This window comes from Chiroxiphia lanceolata, chromosome 5 (genome assembly GCF_009829145.1).
Source record: "Chiroxiphia lanceolata isolate bChiLan1 chromosome 5, bChiLan1.pri, whole genome shotgun sequence".
Lineage (NCBI taxonomy): Eukaryota > Metazoa > Chordata > Aves > Passeriformes > Pipridae > Chiroxiphia > Chiroxiphia lanceolata.
The window spans coordinates 48,432,438-48,450,991 of record NC_045641.1 but is presented as its reverse complement, the minus strand read 5'-3'; the positions used below and the strand labels follow the sequence as shown (position 1 = coordinate 48,450,991).

General features: G+C 41.1%; 1 protein-coding gene and 1 long non-coding RNA gene across 8 annotated transcripts in view; both read right to left on the bottom strand.

The window, feature by feature from the left end:
• Positions 1-5,985, bottom strand: part of CNOT4 (CCR4-NOT transcription complex subunit 4) — a 79,443-nt gene extending 73,458 nt beyond the window's left edge. For 6 of the 7 annotated variants that reach the window (XM_032688700.1, XM_032688704.1, XM_032688702.1 and 3 more), the window contains exon 1: positions 5,617-5,972. The gene's annotated coding sequence lies outside the window, so the exon portion shown is untranslated. Of the gene's footprint in view, positions 1-5,616 lie in introns of all 7 variants that reach the window. The other variant, XM_032688703.1, reaches the window with a different exon arrangement.
• Positions 5,986-6,672: 687 nt separating this feature from the next.
• Positions 6,673-17,266, bottom strand: LOC116787750. Its single transcript, XR_004357435.1, has 3 exons — positions 17,206-17,266; positions 8,733-8,858; positions 6,673-6,796 (listed from the first exon to the last, which is right to left on the bottom strand). It is a non-coding gene; the product is annotated as an uncharacterized LOC116787750 (long non-coding RNA).
• Between the last annotated feature and the right edge of the window lie 1,288 nt (positions 17,267-18,554).

Genomic DNA, 18,554 nt, shown 5'->3' with positions numbered 1-18,554 from the left:
GGCTCTAATTTCTCAAACATGGTTCCTCAGTTATGAATTCCTTGACCCTTAACCTAGGATGAAGTTTCATAAAAAGACAGATTACCTTCTTATAAAAAGAAAGATTACCTTCTTAGGAAAAGGGATTCAACTTGCTAAACCATCAACAAAAGCACATGCAAGAAGGCTCCTTCAGAGCAGCAGCAGCAGTTACATGATAAATGGTAGTAAGACTAAGTCACTAGACAAACCGGATTAATGCTATTGGGTCTCTCTCACTCAGACCAGTGCTTTTAACATAACTTCAGGACTTTAGGGGCCCCTACAGTTCACACTGATTGAAGGAAATATATTCAAATGAACTATGGGGCATGTTGACCCATAAACACTAATTTTGACCTAGCAAGTTCTGGCCTTTCATTTTATGTTAGTTTAGGAGCTCTCAGAGGACACATTTTATGAATGAAATACTGAAGATTAACCTTAGTTTTCATTCAAAAAAAAAAAAAAGGAAGAAGTCACATGTAATGAAGCAGCAGCTATTCAGAGAGAGGGAATAGTTTCTATTTTTGCAACATCCAGTAGCCCAAGGTAACATCTTCATATCACAGCAAAGCCTTAAGTCTTTAACTGACAGGCACAGCTATAGCTACACATACCTATCTTCATTCATTATACGTGGAGAGAAGACAGAGAAAGAAAGTAGCTGAACACTTTCTCCCCTCATCTAGTGATTACTGCTACATACATCTTTCCCTATCCCATTTTCCTATGTTTCTAGGCTATATTAAAAAACAGAAGCTCTGAACAATAGCCACCACATGCTTACCTATTCAGGACATAGCCTTCATCAAAACTTCTATCACTTAACTCCCTCAACTAGGCAGTTCCAAAACACATAAATGTAATTTAATTACTTCCTCCCAGTCCTGCACTCAAATTCTGTTGCTTTGTTTTAAGATGGTAATTTATTGTAACATGGAATAGGAGATAGGTTTAGAAATAACAAAATTACTCCACCTGCAAGTATAGTATTTCAGTCTAGGTGTCTCAGTTTGTGGTTCTTGCAATTTAAAATTAATATACACATTTCAAACAGGACCCACATTACACCTACACTGGTGAAAAAAACTTTAAACTAATGTATAACATGAAGCCTGACTTCAAATAAATCTCATCTGTTTAATTCAGTGCTCCTGAAACAAATTAAGAAAATTGTTAGCAAATCTTCCTATGCAGTGTATTTTATCTTACAATGAGTGAGATTGCTATCCTTTTAGTTACTAGTTTTCTGTATGAAACCTTACATGGAATAAAACATTTAAGAACATCCACACTGGGAAAAATAAATGCCCCTTCTGTTAAGTAGGGAAAAGATTAGAGCTCAGTGGACTGAAACATAAGATTATATTGCAGTTCACCAAAAACAAGGCCTAAAAACATGCCAAAGTAAAACCTGGGATGAGGAACCACTTGAAAACCACAGTACACACTCCTATCACATTTTTTGGCCATCCCTACAAAGCTTCTGTGTTTCTGTTTTAAATTTGAAGAATTCATTAGAATAAGTTAAAAGCAAAGACAGAGAAGTGTGCTGCCATTTTTGCAGTTTATTTCACTTAATTTGTTTTGAAAAACAAAGAAGCAAAAAAACAACCCCCAACAACACAAAAATGCCAACAAATTCCTAGTGCTAATAATTGATACAATTGATTACATAGAAAATATTGCATCTTTACCTTCCAGCGATCAAGGACTGCTAAGCTGTGAAGAGTCAAATACTCAAAGCCCAGAGAGGGCCAGTCCAAGGACCTGCACTACAACAGGGGACCCTCCATCTCACTTCAAGCAGAAATACAATTGCTTTATATCAGATTTTGTGGTCAGTTGAAACCCGCTTCATATTAGGAATCTATTCCTCTCAAGACAACATCAAGATAGAAGAAACTGATGCTGGGATCACAGTATGTTAGATCCTAGACAGATGAAGTTTTCCTTCTTCCCGTGCAAGAAAACAGAACCAGATCAAAGTCAGACAGCACTGATTAGAGAATAAGCCTTAGCCAAAACCCAAGTTCACCTTCCACCAAGTTCAGTAGCATGTTTGCTTGATCCACCTTTATTTTTAATTTGGTGACTAAAAGATAAAAAAAATTCCCCTTATGTTGACCCCAACCTATTTTTTCCCCAATCTGAAAACGAGCAACAGATGAAGCACCTGATAAAAATACACAAATTACTGATTAATCATTATGAAATTAACACTAACATATTCTGCTCCAGAATAAAAATACAGTACATAGCTTTCAGGTTACACAGAAAAGGATGAGCAGGAGCATCATTCTCTTGGCCTGTATTCTCCTCATGGCTTTGGATGCAGGTTTCCTCAAGTTGTTAAAGCACATGCATGAGATAGCTTATGAATATCTTATTTTGTACATGCATGTTTAGAAAACACTTGCAAGCTCCATTTAAATAATAGACTCCTACAAGAAATATCTTGGAGTTGTCATGTTCCCAGAATAGTGAAGTGGAAGAAAAGAAAATAAAACATATAGCCACAAAATCTACTTAATCTTAGTACTATAAGGAACTCAATTCTTTTCTTTCAGCTGTTGGAGCCAGTCTAATAACAGCTAGCCAGAAGTCAAAAACATGTATTCTGAATGCTCACTGAATTAGTATTATCTTTGATACAATTTTAAAATAAGAAAACTGTAAAGATTCCCTTTTCAAGATCATACAAGAAAAATGCCATCTGACAAAACCAAGCATATCAAAGTTCCTGGTACGACAGAACAAAATCCAGTTTAATAAAAACATGCACCTAACTGATCCAAACAGTTTAATGCAAAAACACATATATGTATTTACTTACAGAGGTTATATTCCTATTTTCTGCTTGACACTTACATTGCCCTCCCAGCTTGCTTACAGGAAGAACCAGAAGGTCTGAGCAGCATCTCAAGCCACGCCAAACCATTTGCTGCTACACTTAGTTTTCCAAGCCCGGAAAGCGTTTACAGTTGTTAAAATGTTAACAAATGTTAATCAATCTCCTGAAAGGAATAAATTCCTAGACTATTCTCCAAGAACCAAAAGAGTGGGGTCCAGAGAGATGAGGGCTCTATTTATTTATAGAGCTCTAGCTCCTCACACTGTTTCCATCCAATAAAAAGGGGACAAACCAGATATACACTGGAAAAAAAAAAAAAGCATAAACATCTTGAAAGAGAGGAAACATTCAGGACACAAGGTAAGTCATGCAGTCTTTCACATATGCACCTAGTCAAGTTATCTCAGCAATACTGCACAACTGCAAGCGGGACAAAAGGTGATTGGTACAACCTAAGGCACTAATTCACCACGTGAAAGTTTAGGCACCCTTGATCCCAGCAGTCTTGCTGAGCAAGTAATTTCCTTCCAGCATGTGTTAAGGCCTATAGATCAGCCTCATCTTACCAAAACAACCAAGGCCTAAGATGCAATCTACGATCAGCCACTTAACAGTTACCTGTGCTTACAGAACAGTCTATTTGAAATAATCTCGTTTCTCATTTATTTCAAAGAAACAGGCCAAACTTTGAGAAACAGTTACCAGAGTTAAGCCTTCAGGGCCCATACTTAAGATCTCGGTCAGAGTAATTTCAAAACATTTAACTCACAGAGAATACCCCAACTTTCCTGAACAATAGCCATGAAAGACAACCTGTCTCTGTATATAAAGAATATTTCTAATTAAATAAAAAAGCCACATACTTGAGTATACTCTCTCACCAGCTTTTTTAGCCGAAGCCTTTTATTTAGTTGGCACTCTAAGGATGTTCTTAAACTTTGAGGAAAAGGTACCAAGAAACTAGTAGAGCACTACTCCTGACAGACACTCACCATTTTTTCCCTGTAAAGAGAAAAGCTGTTAGGATCCAACACTCATCATTTAAAAGCTAATAAAGAGGCACCTGAAGAAACACACAGAATAACAGAACATATTATTTTATCATTGTATTTCTCCTTTTCAAAACAATCTTTTCCCCTAAAATGAGCTTAGTTTGCAATTCAGCCAAGTTCAACTGCCAGGCATTTCTAAACACTTGCATGTGTTCATCTTGTTTATGAAACAGAAACTCTATCACAGAATTCCAAAAGCCTAAGGTACAGCACAGCTGAATCCCTGACCATGCATTAGACCTCTACGTTATTACAGAGATGCTAAGAAACTAGGAGTATATTTGAGTATTTGTAAGCCATCTGAAACTAATTCACCCTCTCCAGTCAAACAGCTGCTTTTTTCCCTGCTCTTCATAAGCCTGCATTTTATTTTTTCCCTTTCCTTTTTCCTTTTTTAGCAGTGAAAGGGGCTAGAAAAAAATTTCTTTCTTCTACATATTCATCTTTCAGTATGAGTTCTCTTCCGTTAATGCCAGACAGCAAGAATATGAAGTCAAAGTACAGGGATGTTGAAGTCAAGACATTTCAAAGCTAAAACAAAATACAGACAGTTAAAACACAGCGAGTTAGAAACCTGTACAGGCTCAATAAACACGCGACTGGCCAACGTTAACTTCTACAACTTTTGAACAGGAGCAAGCCAACATCTGCAGGCCTAGAGTTTCCACAGCTTTAACTAGCTGATAGGTTTTGCTTCCATTAACATATGGTCTGAAGAGAATTGCTTCTCCTATGAACTATATACTCAGTATTACCACACTGACAGAAATATACAAGTCATGGACAATTAAATCCTTTCTGGTACAGTAACCAAACATTTTAAGATAATTATCTAATGTATTTTCCCTCCCCTTCACTGTACAGACGAAGGCAGTGGCAGCTCCCTTTCAGACTGGCAGGTAGAGCTGTACGACCATCGACCATCGCTGGGAACAGGAGAGAGCCCGCATGCAGCCTTGCCATTTGCTTCTGCCAATGCACAAAACAGAAACAGCTTCTAGGATTTTGCAAATAGGAAACGGAAAGTTACATATAGGTTATTTTACTGACAGGCAAATCTCAGGAGGCTACATGTACTGTCCAAAATAACATCAAAATTAAGAGGCTGCCATTTACCATCTGTTTGTTTCTCTCTCCAGAAAAAAAAGTACACATCACAAGAAGAAATAGAGCCTGGCTCCATGGAAGAGGAAGAAGGGGAAAAAGGAAATTTCCACGCAAATTCCAAGTGAATCATGCCGCGATGCCCGCGCCCGGCCGCGCCGGCCTGCCCCGACGGAGGGGAGCGGCTCCGGGGGCACCGGCCCCCCGCGGCCCTGACCGGTGGTCCGGCACGGCCCAAGGGCTCCGCCACGCCGAAGCGGCGAAGAGGAGATAAATAAAGCCTCCTCCGGGCAGCGGCACCGAGGGAGCCCCTTCCCCGGCGCCCCCCGGGAGGAGGAGCGGCCCGCTCGCCTCCGCGCCCTCTCCGCCCGACCCGGTGCCCCGGGCGCTCGGCAGCGGCCCGGCGCGTCCCCCGGCCCCGGGGCTGCACCGCCGGGTGGGCTGCGGCCTGCGCCGTCCCGGCGAAGCCGCGGCGCTTTCGTAGCCAGAGCGGCCCGGCTCCCCCCCGCCTCCTCCTCGCCTCTGCTTCCCTCCCTCCCTCCCTCCCTCCTTCCCTCCCCGGCCCGGCCTTCAGCTCGCACTCACCCGCCTTCCTTCTGCCTGCCCGGCCCGCGGTGCGTGTGCGCGGCTCTCCCCGCTCGGGCTGCCCGGCGCGGCGGGGGCGGCCGGGCGAGTGGGTGAGTGAGCGTGCAGGGAAGGAGGCGAGGGGAAAAGGAGGAGAAGGGTGGGGAGGGAAGGAAAGAGGCGGCGAGGAAAGAGAGAGAGAAGCGGAGGGGAGAAACCCGCAGCGGCGCTCCTGGTGCGGGACGTGCGGCGGCGGCCGGCCAGGCGCTCAGGCGGCTGCTCCGACGACCTTTACGCGAGGGACGGGCGGTCTCCGAGCTCGGGGCGCTCCGCTGCCAGCCCGGCCACCATCTTACATTGGGGAGACTTGCCCCGGACGCCGCCCCCGCTGCGCGTGCGCCGCCGGCAGTGGGCGGGGCGCGGCGCGGGAGGGGGAACGGGGCGCGACGGCAGCGGCCGCGACGGGCCCGGGGCATGACGGGGCTTGTAGGCGGGGGCGGCCCGGGCAGCGAGGGAGGAGGCGGGGTCGGGGCGGGGGTCGGCCCTTCCGCCGGGCTGGGACTTCGAGCCGCCCGCGCGGCACGGCTCGTCTTGGGCCCTGTTCCGGGGAGCCCGCGGCCGCAAACCTGCTGCCATTTCAGCCACCTGTTGCTGGACATTAAACCGCGCAGTTTTCAAGCACTGGGCGGATTTATTTATTTATTTATTTATTCATTCATTTATTCATTTCTGTATTTATTTTATTCCTCCCATTGGTGTTGCTTTGGGGGTTTTTCCCCCGCCAGGTCGAAGCGACCCCGTGTGCCTCCCCGTCGGACTTTGCCGGTTGCTGGCTACAGCATCGGGGGTGGGATGTGCTGTGTTCTCCCGGGAACAGCTGACGCGGCTGTCGCGGCGGCTCGATTGGGGCTGGATGCGGCTCCCGCGGAACTCGGCACGGGCACCTTCCATTCCCGCACGCTCCGGGAGAGCGGGACTGTGCCCGGGCACCCCCGGTGCCGCCTCTGCCATTGCACCAGCCAGCCCTGTTCCCCAGGAGGGCACCCCCGCCACCTCCCCCCTTACCCTTCCCTTCTTTCCCATTTTTCTTCTTTTTCGTTGGTTGGTTGGTTGGGTTTGTGTCGTCGTTTCCCTCCCGCCATCCTCACAGGCTCCAAGCACGAAGACCTGGTGTGACAAGATTGCTTCGCTGCTTCTGTTCCTGGAGTTGCAAAATTTGGAGAGTTTTGGTTCCCGGGGCACTGTGCTCGTGTCCCGCCAGGCCCCACTCCAGGTGGCTGCTCCTCCCTCACCTGCCCGGTGCCTCTCTGTGCCCGGGCTTGGCTTTCCCATGGCAGCAGGCACTCACATGGCGCTGCCCCTTTGCTGAACAGACTTCTGTTGCTGCTATTATTATTGTTATTTTCCAAGTTCATTCCCTTTTTGGAGCACAAATCAAAGGCATAGAAAAAGGTGTTTTCTTGGTTTCCTCTATTCACTTACAAAATCCAGGCGAATTCAATTTTCATGCATACGGCTGTAAGCAATTTCGACAAAAACAACTTTTTGAAAAATCTCAAGGAGAGGATCTCTCCCCTGCCAAAAAGGCTCTTTTTTTTGGTCAAGAATCTCCTGCCCCAACATTCATAGCTCTCCACAGACAGCCTCATCCTGGGTGTTTAATTATCAATTATCTCCAGTGCACAAGCTATTACTACTTTTGTCATGACAATATTCACCTGAGAAATTTACTTATTTCAGCAATTGGTAGGAAAGAGAGGTGTTCGTCACTGAATGCACTGGCACAACTATGTTCAGCGGTATGAATTTTTTGTTCGTTACTTTTGTTTCTTAGTTTGAAGAGTTATATTAGTACAGCCTTGTACAATATGCCCATTCCACTAACAGTGAAACTTGTGTTGACATAGCTTATGTCCTTCCTAAAACAACATTACCTTCTGTATATTAAATTTTAGAGTGATATATGTACATTCACCACAGGAAAGCTCTATGAATTAACTTTACTACTTCTTGTTGTAGGCAAGACCCAGGTTCACGTAAAAGAAAATGCTGTTTTCAGTAGTAGTCTTGACGTGTGAACCCAAATATAATGTTCTTTTGAAAACAAAACATACAATGGAATATAAACACCCATGTATGTGAGAAACTCTATGTTTCTCTGCATATATCTTCAACTGTAACATATACATCATATATTAATGTAAAATTAATTAGTACATGTTAATCAAATTCAGGTGAATGTATATATATAAAATAATGTATTTCTCAAAAAGTTCATTATTTTCATATCAACTGATATAAATCATTAGGTTCCAAAAGTACCTATTATGTAAGTAACTTATATAACTAATGTAATTGTTAACACACCTAACAGTTAGCAACATTTCCTGTTGAATAAAAGTAAGTACTCTGACTTGGAAAGAAAGATTAAAAATAATGTAACTAAAAGCTGCAATTTTGGCTCAGATTTGAGGCTGTTAATATTAAGTGAATTCTGTGATTTCTTTTAATCCAGTATTGAGGAATCTTTCCCCTAGTAAAAGCCTGTTCAAATCCTTTTACTTAACCTGCATGAACACAAATTTCAGCAGCATCCAGTAATAACGTAGGAAAAAAATCTATGTGGCTGAAGATTACTTGGGCTGATGTTACTAAAGATTACCCATAGCCCTGCCTCCACCTCTGCTTTAATCTGGTAAGAATAATTCACTAGGATATCATGTGGCCATTTTAATATGTTCCTTAAATTAATTATTTTCTTACTTTTAAGTAATTGTAGTTGCTTTCATGAGGTTACATAACTGCATTTTGACACCTTATTTACTTTTGGAAATGTTTGGGGTTTGTTTGTTTTAAATGGGTCTGATAACTCAGCAGGACTGTTTCTAAAAAATCATTTCCACATCTATAAAGAAAAGCTTTCAAAATACATTTTCTTGATAATGTAATAACCAATGTGTAGTAGCTAGAGTAAAAATGTCTAACCATATGATCTGTTTGTTGTGGTTCAGCCCCCAGTTGCCTGAGATTTGTTGCATACACACTGTTGTGCATTGATTCACACCATGCGCTGGGAAATTTTTCTCCCGGCCCATGTTCTGAAGTCACTGTCTTGTGGAAAAAATATCAGAACTTACCAGGATTCTGCGGTTTGGGGTGAAACCAGGCTATTTCCAGGACTGCTCCAGCGTTATGTCACAGCCATTTCAAATGGCTGCCAACCTGCTTGGAGGAAATATGGCTGAGATCGACTATGGAGTGTCCTGAAAAGGGATTAGAAAGAGACATGATGGTGGTGTACCGATACTGGCAGAGGAGGAGGAGGTGGAGATCAAGTAATTTCCATGCCCGATTGGGATAGAGTAATTATGCTGGAACTTCAGGATGGTAAAGGTTGCAAAGCATCTGTACAGACTGCAGTCTGAATATTCAGCAACAAAAAACCAATACAGCAGCATCTCTACATGTGGACATGTGTACCCATCACATTAGTGCCTCAGTGCTTGCCAGCAACCCGGTTGGCTTTCTGCTCACTGGGATTGGTAATGGTAATTCTACCAGTGTGTGCTGGAAATATGTGTCACGTGTATGTTTCAGTGTGCTGGTGCTGAGAAAATACTTCAAGATTTGGAAAGTTCATGATCCAGAGTTGTGCTGGCAGCAGTGGCTGGATGCGTGTGCCTGTATTTCAGACTGAAAGTTTGGTTTCATAAATAGAAAAAATTATTTTTTCAAGCTTCTGCAAAGCCTCACTGATTGCTACAGAAAGTTCACAGACATAGAATGTTCTGACTAACTGTAGAATAATAATTAAGGGCTTTGTTAGGAAATGAAAGGCAGGTGGAGAAGCCTTACAAACACTCTGATCAATATTTACTGCAAGTGGCAGATGTTCACTGTGTCTTGTTGGAAATCCATGAGAGGAGAAGGAGGTGCCCGTGCCGCTCAGGGAAACAGGATGAGTGATTTGTCCTGCTCTTTCTTAAATGAGAAATTAGTGGTGAAAAAATGAATGTATTACAGCCAAAAATATGAGAGAGATGTATCTTTGTTAATGTTTTTGGATTATTAGGGGAAAATGAGAACTTCAATGGGATGCTTCAGCCATTTTTTTTATTACAACCTTTGCTCATTCAGCATAACTGGCACAGCACACCTTATCTGCTAAGTGCACCTATCTTTGCAAATAAAAGCAGAATTCACTCCTGTTTTCTGGAAAGGGTGCGGTGAGGTCATGCAGGAAGTTCCCACTACTCTCGTTAACCTCAGAGTGCACTTGAAGTAATGGTATAACATCCTAATATTCTTCAGAGGACTGTTTCTTTTGCACAATTTAAAACGAATCTTCCTGTATGGTTTTTTTCCTTGTCCTAAATTCATGTGCAAGTTAACTCAAGTTGCCATAAGCATCCTTCCAGCTCCTTTTTTGCCTTCTGGCTCCGGTGATGAAATTCATCCACAGAATCCTTGAACTTCTCTTTCCTATCCTCCTTTTCTTTTTTGAAATATTTTTTATCCATCAAGCAGCTTGTAAGGCTCATGTTCCTCATCATAATAGTGCCTTCGTTGCCAGGGACAAAGTGTAAATATTTGTTATTTCTACACTGAACTCAGTGCCAATGATCATAGGTTTCATATTTTTTAATCAATTTTAGAATGTCATTCTCATCTGTTTTTCCAGTTTGGGCTTCCCTAGGAAGTGGTTGTTCCCAGGGAACCCTGTAGTGTGTAACAAAATAAGAAGCCTCCCACTCTACATCTCCTTTCTGTAGAAATCCTATGCTGGTGTTGAAATGGGAAAGAGGGAAGAAGATGCTGGGCTAATGTGTCCTGTTACTTGAGTTTGCAGTTCTTTGTACACCTGTGTAGCCATGTTACCTTGAAGTATGTTTCCAAGAGATGAGAAATAGTCTTACCGAAAAAGACAATGGATAAATCAGAAAGATATCCAGCATTGCATAGAAGGGTACTGAAATATATTCAATATATTTAAACACAGATAAGAAAGCAAGAAGGCTGCATTACTTTGCTCTGTGTATAGTAAAAATGGAGAACAGCCTTTGTCTTTAAATCTCCATTAACATACACAGGTCAGCATCATGTGCACTAGAAGGGAACAGACTGTAGAGCAATTAGCCTGAATCCAAGAATTTTATATTGCTAAAGATTTGATTATAAGTGTTTTATAATCTCAGCATTTTGAAATGTTCAGTTTGGGTAATTCATCTTATAAAATGTGAAAGGAGCTAAAGAATGCTGAACAAATTATAAGCCAAAGTATATTTGCTGTTGCTTTTTTTCCTGCATTCACTGTTGCAATAAATATGCCTGCTCTGCAATCTGTATTCCTATTAACTCATGGGCTGCTGCCACATTATTTGAGTGGCAGAGGAGCAGCAGCAAGTCCGGATGCGTAGTCAAGCAGCACAAGGCGGGAAGAGAAGATTAAGTTCTTGTTTGTGGAGCACCACAATGACCACAGTAGGGAATGTGGTGCCAAACAGATGGAAAGAGGCTCATGGTTCATGCAGCTCATTTCCACTGCCAGTGGTGACATCCAGATACTAGCTGGCTTAGAGATGCAGAGCTATGATATAATGTAGGACATGACAGGAATAATTCCCTCTGTAGCATTTTCAAGCTAACCATCTATCTGAATTTCAAACAGCTTTTTAGTAACTTCAGTCCTTGTATTTCAGTTTAGTGGTTTGAAAAAAATATTAGCTCTACAACTCTTTATTTGAAGTGACATCATTTGACAGATGTGGTAAGTCACATGGATCAATTACAATAATGGGGTTCAGTGGTGACTTCCCATGGATAAATCTGTCACAGCTTATCTTGTTCTCAACCGTTAGAAGTCCTGGAGGTCCTGTTCATATCCCTTCAGTTCTTGTAGAACAGCCAGCATTATTTTGCTTTATGGTGGCAGTGGTCCATTTCTCAGGAATGTCTCTCTCTTGCATTCAGTTTGGCCAACAGTCACAAATCCTAATATTTGAGGCAGTGTCATAGAGCTGGGGCTGGATGCGCTAATACACACAACTCACGAGTCTATATCAGGTGAGGGAAAGAGGTGCTGCTCAAAAAAAAGTGTGAATGTGGGGAAACACACACATGCTGGAATTGCAAAGGAAGCCATCAGCATTCAGCAGGAGCGATAACATACCTAGTCCAGATGATCTTGTAACAGAAGAGGGCACTCAGGAGCCAGACAGCAAATAAACCTTATCACACTATACAATGAGGGAAAATCATTTAAAAATGGGGACAAACCTCGCACAAACAGGATGCAGCTCATAGCTGAAGGCTGTGAGCTGATGAGCCTGGATTTCGTTCATGCCAAAAAAGAAAGCCCAGGCACTTAAAGCCAACTCATCTGAAATATTTGAAGTAGCATCCCTATGTAGACAGGACTTCATTATGTTATGTGTTATTGTTTTCAGGGAGTCATCACCTGCTCTTTAAAGCAAAACATACATTGCAAGAGAGAATGATTGCTCATTATTGTCATATTCCTTGATTGCCTTCTGTATTAGTTCATTCAAAGGAATGTATTTTTTCTCTTCTGCCCTTCTCTGCCTGCATCTGACAACACTCAGCATTTTCCACAGAGCCCAAAATTGCTTGCATTCTTATAAAAACGCCTCAGCCATATGGGATTTGCTGAGATGAAATCAAAAGTGCATGACTTGAAAAAATGCAATACTTCATCCTGCATATTGATTCCATAGCTGATGTATAAACAGGAACTATTAGTTACAAGAATTTCCATGACTTTTTTGGCTTTGGAACTCATGTTCTGCACAAGCCAGGTGTGACAGGAGCTCACTTGTCAAGACAGTATGATGTTTCATTAAAGGATTGGTGTGAACTTTGATGCTTGTAAATATATTGCACCAGCCATGCTCACCTCAGGACAGGTAAACAGTAAGTTGTCTCAGCTGAGATCTTGGTAAAGACAAGGGAGTTATTTTTCATCTTCAAGATCTCATTAAAATTCAAGTTTATCTCAATTTAGTAATGTAAGTGAAACCATCTCTGTGGATTTTATTTTAAAATAGTTAAATAGGTGCAGTATCTATTTATTGAGGTACATCTACTTTTATGACATGTAAAAGCACAAAAAGGAGCTCAGGTCTCAAAATATGAAAACTGCTGAAAGAATAACAATGGCTCTGTTGTACTTCTATACAAAGCAGGACCAGGTGGCCTAAACTGAGTTTTATTAGGCACTGCTTTCTAATTGCTGACGTGACTGAACAATCAAAGCTGTAAAAAAAGCTTGGCTAATATTCTGAACACTGTACTTTCTTAAGAAAACTTAGCTGTGGTACAGTTCACCTTTAATTGGTATCTTTCCTCTCAAATGACTGTGGAATTAAGAGGATAAATAGAGCCATGCTAGGTTTTCATGGCTCATCTGCATCTTACATAGACTTTTAAAGTTTAGTAGCATGGTATGTCCTCCTTATAGGAGGTCTTTATGTCACAAAGTAACCAGTTCATGAAAGAAGTCTCCAAAAAATTAATCACACAAAAGTTCAGAAGTATGGTGGCTCTAAGACCTCTTTTTAGGAAGTGCTCCAGTGCGTAAGCTTTTGCATCTGTGAAATTCAAGCAATTGTTTTAAATAAAAGATTTGAGAGTGAGCCCTGGCAGCTCAGTCTGCAGAGGGCTGGCAACTGCCATGGAGCAGACTGACAGCACGATTACCTGCAAGGTGTGTCCCACTGGGAAAAGCCTGAGCTTCAGCAGTTTGTTCATGTCACAGCATGTGACAAAAGGCTCCCAAGAAGGTGATTACTCCGGCAGTACCACAGCAGTTCTTGTGTCAATTGGCTCTAGCAATGGTGGCCGTGCTTACATTGAAAAACTTCTTACTAAGCTGTGATTTGGATGAGAAAATATGGGTTGTGGGCTGAGAAGAATCACGAGAACAAGAACATACACTGCCCTGGGTGACGCTAGCTGAGTGTGTATTTACTGTCCCCTTATTTTTCCCCTTAATTTTAAATACTAGCAATTAATATCTATCCCCTCAACTTTCTCTAAATTTGTGTTTGCACAGTATTTAAAGAGGAGGTAAGTTGTTTATGAACATTCTAGGGATTCCTAGAAATGAGGTAGGCTGTTGACTCTAGAGGGATACTAACTCAAAAAGTCCCTTTTCTGGTGTTATGTATGAAAGTCATTGTGAGGCAAGACTTAGAGTTGGATCAGTATTTAATGGGGCCATAAACAGAGAGAAAAGACACAACTTTCAGACAAGAAATCAGTTTGTGAGAGCACTGGGGCTATATGACTCACTGGTTTATCTGAACAGGCAAACAAACTAGAAAGTATTGAAAGAATGGCTCTGATCGATAAAAATTTAAAAAAAAAAATTTGTTCTTGCTGAGATCAGAAAAAAAAATTCTACCCTATGAATACAGATTGCCTTGGTTTGGAATATTTGTAAAGAAAAAGCTGGTCAAGTTGGCAGAGCTGGTGGTCTGCTTTCACATACATCTCAGGCTTTCAAGGACTCTCCAAAGCAGTTGACACATAAGTTATATTTTTTTGTGAAAAGAAAGTGAATTAGTATTTGAGTCAAACACAGCTAATGTGTTTCTCTAAAAGACTTAATCATTGAGACAAATCACAGAAGAAATATTCTTTACCTGGTGGTCAGATTAGTCCTTTGAATTGTGGGATTTTCTCTGCCCCATTCCCTGGCAGGTTCTAGTTCCATATCTGGTGAAAGTTTAATTGTTTTTGCAAACTGAAGAGTCACTAACAAGAGATTGAGAGCACAGAATGCCCAAGTCCCCTCCAACCTTTATGGGAAGTAGCAGATGCATGTTAAGTTGGGAGGGCAGAACTTAGCAAGCCTCTCAGAACCCAAACAAGTAATCTGAACTCTTCCTGTGAAAGGAAAGTATCACTGTCCTATAGAGCTCTTTGAATCTCACCTCAAAACTGACACTAGAATTTCTGAGAAGTTCTGGGAAATCCCATTTACTGTTTTCCAATATAAAACAATGTCAGACAGACACCCGAAAGGCACAATCAAATCTTCATTAAAAATAAGGCCACTTAATTTTTAGGGGTTTCTCATAGCTTAGTGTCCTTGTGTAGTTATAATCTAAACACACCTGCAAGCTAGCCTTTCCCTCAGTGTCTCAGAATGAGTCAGTACCTCAAGCTTCTTCTTCTGGGCTGAACCTCTTCACAACTACCTGTTTCTGCAGACATTAAACAAGACTCAGAGTGATGCACAAGAAAAACAAAATTATACTGTTGACAGGCAGATGCCTAAGAATGCAGCCGAGCGATACAACCTGAGTGTTATTTTCAAGGAAATACAGATTGTTGTTTGTAAGGAGATAGCACAAGATGTAAAGCTATCCTGAGATTATAATCATAATTTACTGCTGTCTACTTAAAGAGACCCTCTATGCAGATATCAACCATAATGCTGAATGTATGTCTTGACCTTTGAATTTCTGTTCTTCAAATCAGTATTTCTTGTATGCATGCTTTCAATAGGTAATTAACTTTAGAGTGGACTATTCTCTCAAGTAGGCTTCATTATAACTCTACCAAAATTAATCTACAATAGTAGTAGCCTTAGCTTGCAGAAGGACTTAAAGGATTATCATTCCATCACGCTGGACATCTATAGACATACACAACAAATTCTGAGAGTTTTGTCTTCTTCATTGATTAGGTCTCATTTTATCTGAGAGTTCAGATTATCTGACCAGGTGTTTTTCAGCAAATTTCAAAGGTAGAGTTTTAGCTTTGTCTAATTTAGAATAAGAACGTTCTTGAATTTTGACTGACGCCATCTAGGAGAAAGATATGAGAGTTGTATTTGTCAAGCAGCTTAGAAACCTGCATATAAGATAAAGGTTTTTCACTTTTCTACTCTTAAGCACTGAAGCAACTGAATGAACAGAAACCATAAACTCCAGCCTTGACTGTTCAAGCACCTAGTATAGTTTAGTGCTCCAATGTCTAAGGTGTCACCTTGGTAGGAGTTGTTGAACATGTGGTCTCAGCAATTGCCCCATTATTCTGTGAAGAGCTAATATTATCTCTCATTATCCTTCTGCAGCATAGTCATAACCAAATAAGGCAGGAGAAGACGTGACTTCCACAGACATATGACTTGCACTGAAATATTTTGACATCAGAGCCAATTAATGCAGTTGGTTGTTCCAGAAATTGAATTTGTTCAGTCCATATCCTTTCTATTCCTGCTCCCAAACATAATTCTTCCTGATCATCAGGAAACTTAAATGAAACAAATAATGGACTGGAGCAGAAAGCAAATCCTTTCTTATGCTACCTATTTAAACAGGGTTTTCCTTCAAGTAAGATATCTCAGAGTGTTGGGACAGGGGAAGTATTTCAGTAACAGACTGTCAGAAGTGCACAAGCTAAATTTCGTGTACACTTTTTGCGTACAGGATGCTTCTTATCTTGTGCCCAGAGAACTCCAAACAAGCAGACAGTGCTGGGAAGATAATTAAAAAAAGGGTTGCATAATTTGTGAAGCAGTTTTACATTGCAGTAGAGATGGCATTGCAAGATACCCTTTTCCTGAGTCTCACTTTTTCCTATATCAATTTCACTCAGTTTTTAAATATAAAGTAATGATTTATTTCAATTTGGCTTCGATTGACTGTTAAGATACTTCCTCTCCCATCTCTTACACTATATCTAATTACAGAAACCCTGTGCTTTACATTATTAGCACAGAGATTTTTGTGCAACTTTACACACCTTCAGTGTTGTCCAAGTGAACTCATAACACTTTTGTAGCATTGCACCTATTCCAACCCACTCATTCTCTGATGGGAACCCAAAAGGATGAAGTAAGTGTGTAAGTCAGCTGCAGAATGTACACTACATGCTTTAGAAAGTGCTCAGAGTGAATTTCAGGATAAAGACTAAATTTGTGGAACTGGCAACTAACAAAAACATCAACCATCTGTAAATCTGATATGTAAATCACTGAACAGAATGAATATCAATAAGGCAGCTGATGTGACAAGACTTCTATTTACCATATCAAATATGTCTACTTTGCTCATGCTTTGTCTTTCCAGCATTTCCTCAGTTGTAGGTTTCTCCACCTCTTGTTACTAGCAGCTACATCATTACAATAATCAGATTATCTCCACGGCTAGTAACTGCCTTGTTGCCTTCAGTAGCTGAATGGAGAAATTATTACAAAAAAAAAAGAAAGGCTATTCTTCATTCCAGGACAGAGAACAAAGGATAACAAGACAGATAGCTCTAAGGGCCCCAAAGGAATTGGGGAAAAAATAACTCACAATACTTCACACGGCCAAGAACAGTATGTTCATTTTACCTCTGAAGCCCAAACAGGGATCATAAAGACCCAGTTGACAAGCAGGAAAATTACTGATATTGTTTATTAAGGCATCCATTTCTGCTCAGATGCCTATTGTCAACAATTGTCCCCACCTACACAGGAAGGGCAACACCTGCTGTTGGTCAGCTCCTCTCCCCCTACCCTCAGACCCCATGAAAGGTATTCATATAACTTTGGGATCATTTAGCTCTTTGTTGCTTTGGACTAGATAAACCACTTACACAAGGTAGCAACAACCTCATGCAGTTTCTCTGATGAGTTTAGATACCATGGTAGCACTAGAAATATCTAGGAAGGAAGACAGAGAAATTACAAAGTTATTTCCTTGAGAAACACTGCTGGGAAAGGTCTCAGACTTTTTTCTAAGATAGGATGCCAAGCTAACTCTCTCCATGTATAGAACACACTTTTTGCAGCAAAGACAGAGTTATAGCCAGCTGAGAACTTTTCAGGAAAATTAGCAAGCGTAGTAAGAGAATTCAGGCTTTTTTAACCTGCCAATTAACATAACAAAAAATACATTACTTTTCCCTGTTCAGGTGATGGGGCCAGGCTAAAGATACGTTCAATCGGCATTCCAGGCCTGCTGTGAGATGTTAGACCCATTTTTACAGACCAGTAAGCTGAGAGCACAGAGATGTCAGTCAAAACAAGAGCTCAAGCAAGTTTTATGGTCTAATCAGTAGCCAGAAATGCTTCTGGCTTTTGGGAGAGAGGCATATTTCACAATGCAAGGCTGGTATATTTATGCAGATGCACTTCTACAAGGCAACTTTTTCAGCTGCAACGCAGAAAAGCCTTTTTTCATTTTACTCAGTCGTGCAGGATGTGATCACAGTGACACTGAAGATTAAAGGCAGGAAATTAAGCATGGCCTCCTGGGCATTTGAACAACATGTCTTTTTGGCTAATAATTATTCTTCCTGATAATAATAACATGTGAAGAGAATAAATTATATCATCATCATCTTCACATCTTGATGTGTGATTTGACTATAAACCACAGGGACTAAATATAGTACTATCAAAATTAAGAATGTTACACCTGTAATACATCACAAACCACCTAGAAGTTACAGTCAAAGGGCAGGTTCCCATTGTGCAGCTCATTTTAATTATTACTAGTAGTTATTTCCACCCACAGAAATTAGTGTAGGTCTCTCACTACACAAGCAAAATTCGCTACCCTACAGGTGATCAGGAACCTCCTTTCCCTGGAATCCAGGGGAATTTATATCCATCCTAGGTATTTAGTGTCAGCCTACCTTTGATACTTCACAGGTTTCTGTCTAGTAATTAAGGATGAAAGACACCAGTGTCCCTCACTGAACCATCTGTACTGGAGAACGTGCTGAGAGCTTTTGTTAGGGAGAGGAATGAGGTATTCTTTCACTGTAGTGACTTGTCCAAAATAAACTACCAAACCAGCCAGTGATCCTGGGTAAACAATAGGATCCTAAATTAAAGGACAGCAAATAAAGTGAGAATAAGCAAGAATTACTATTCATGGACTTGCCTACTCATAAAAGCATGGATGGATGCAGTTATGCCAATATAAATATGTGCAGAA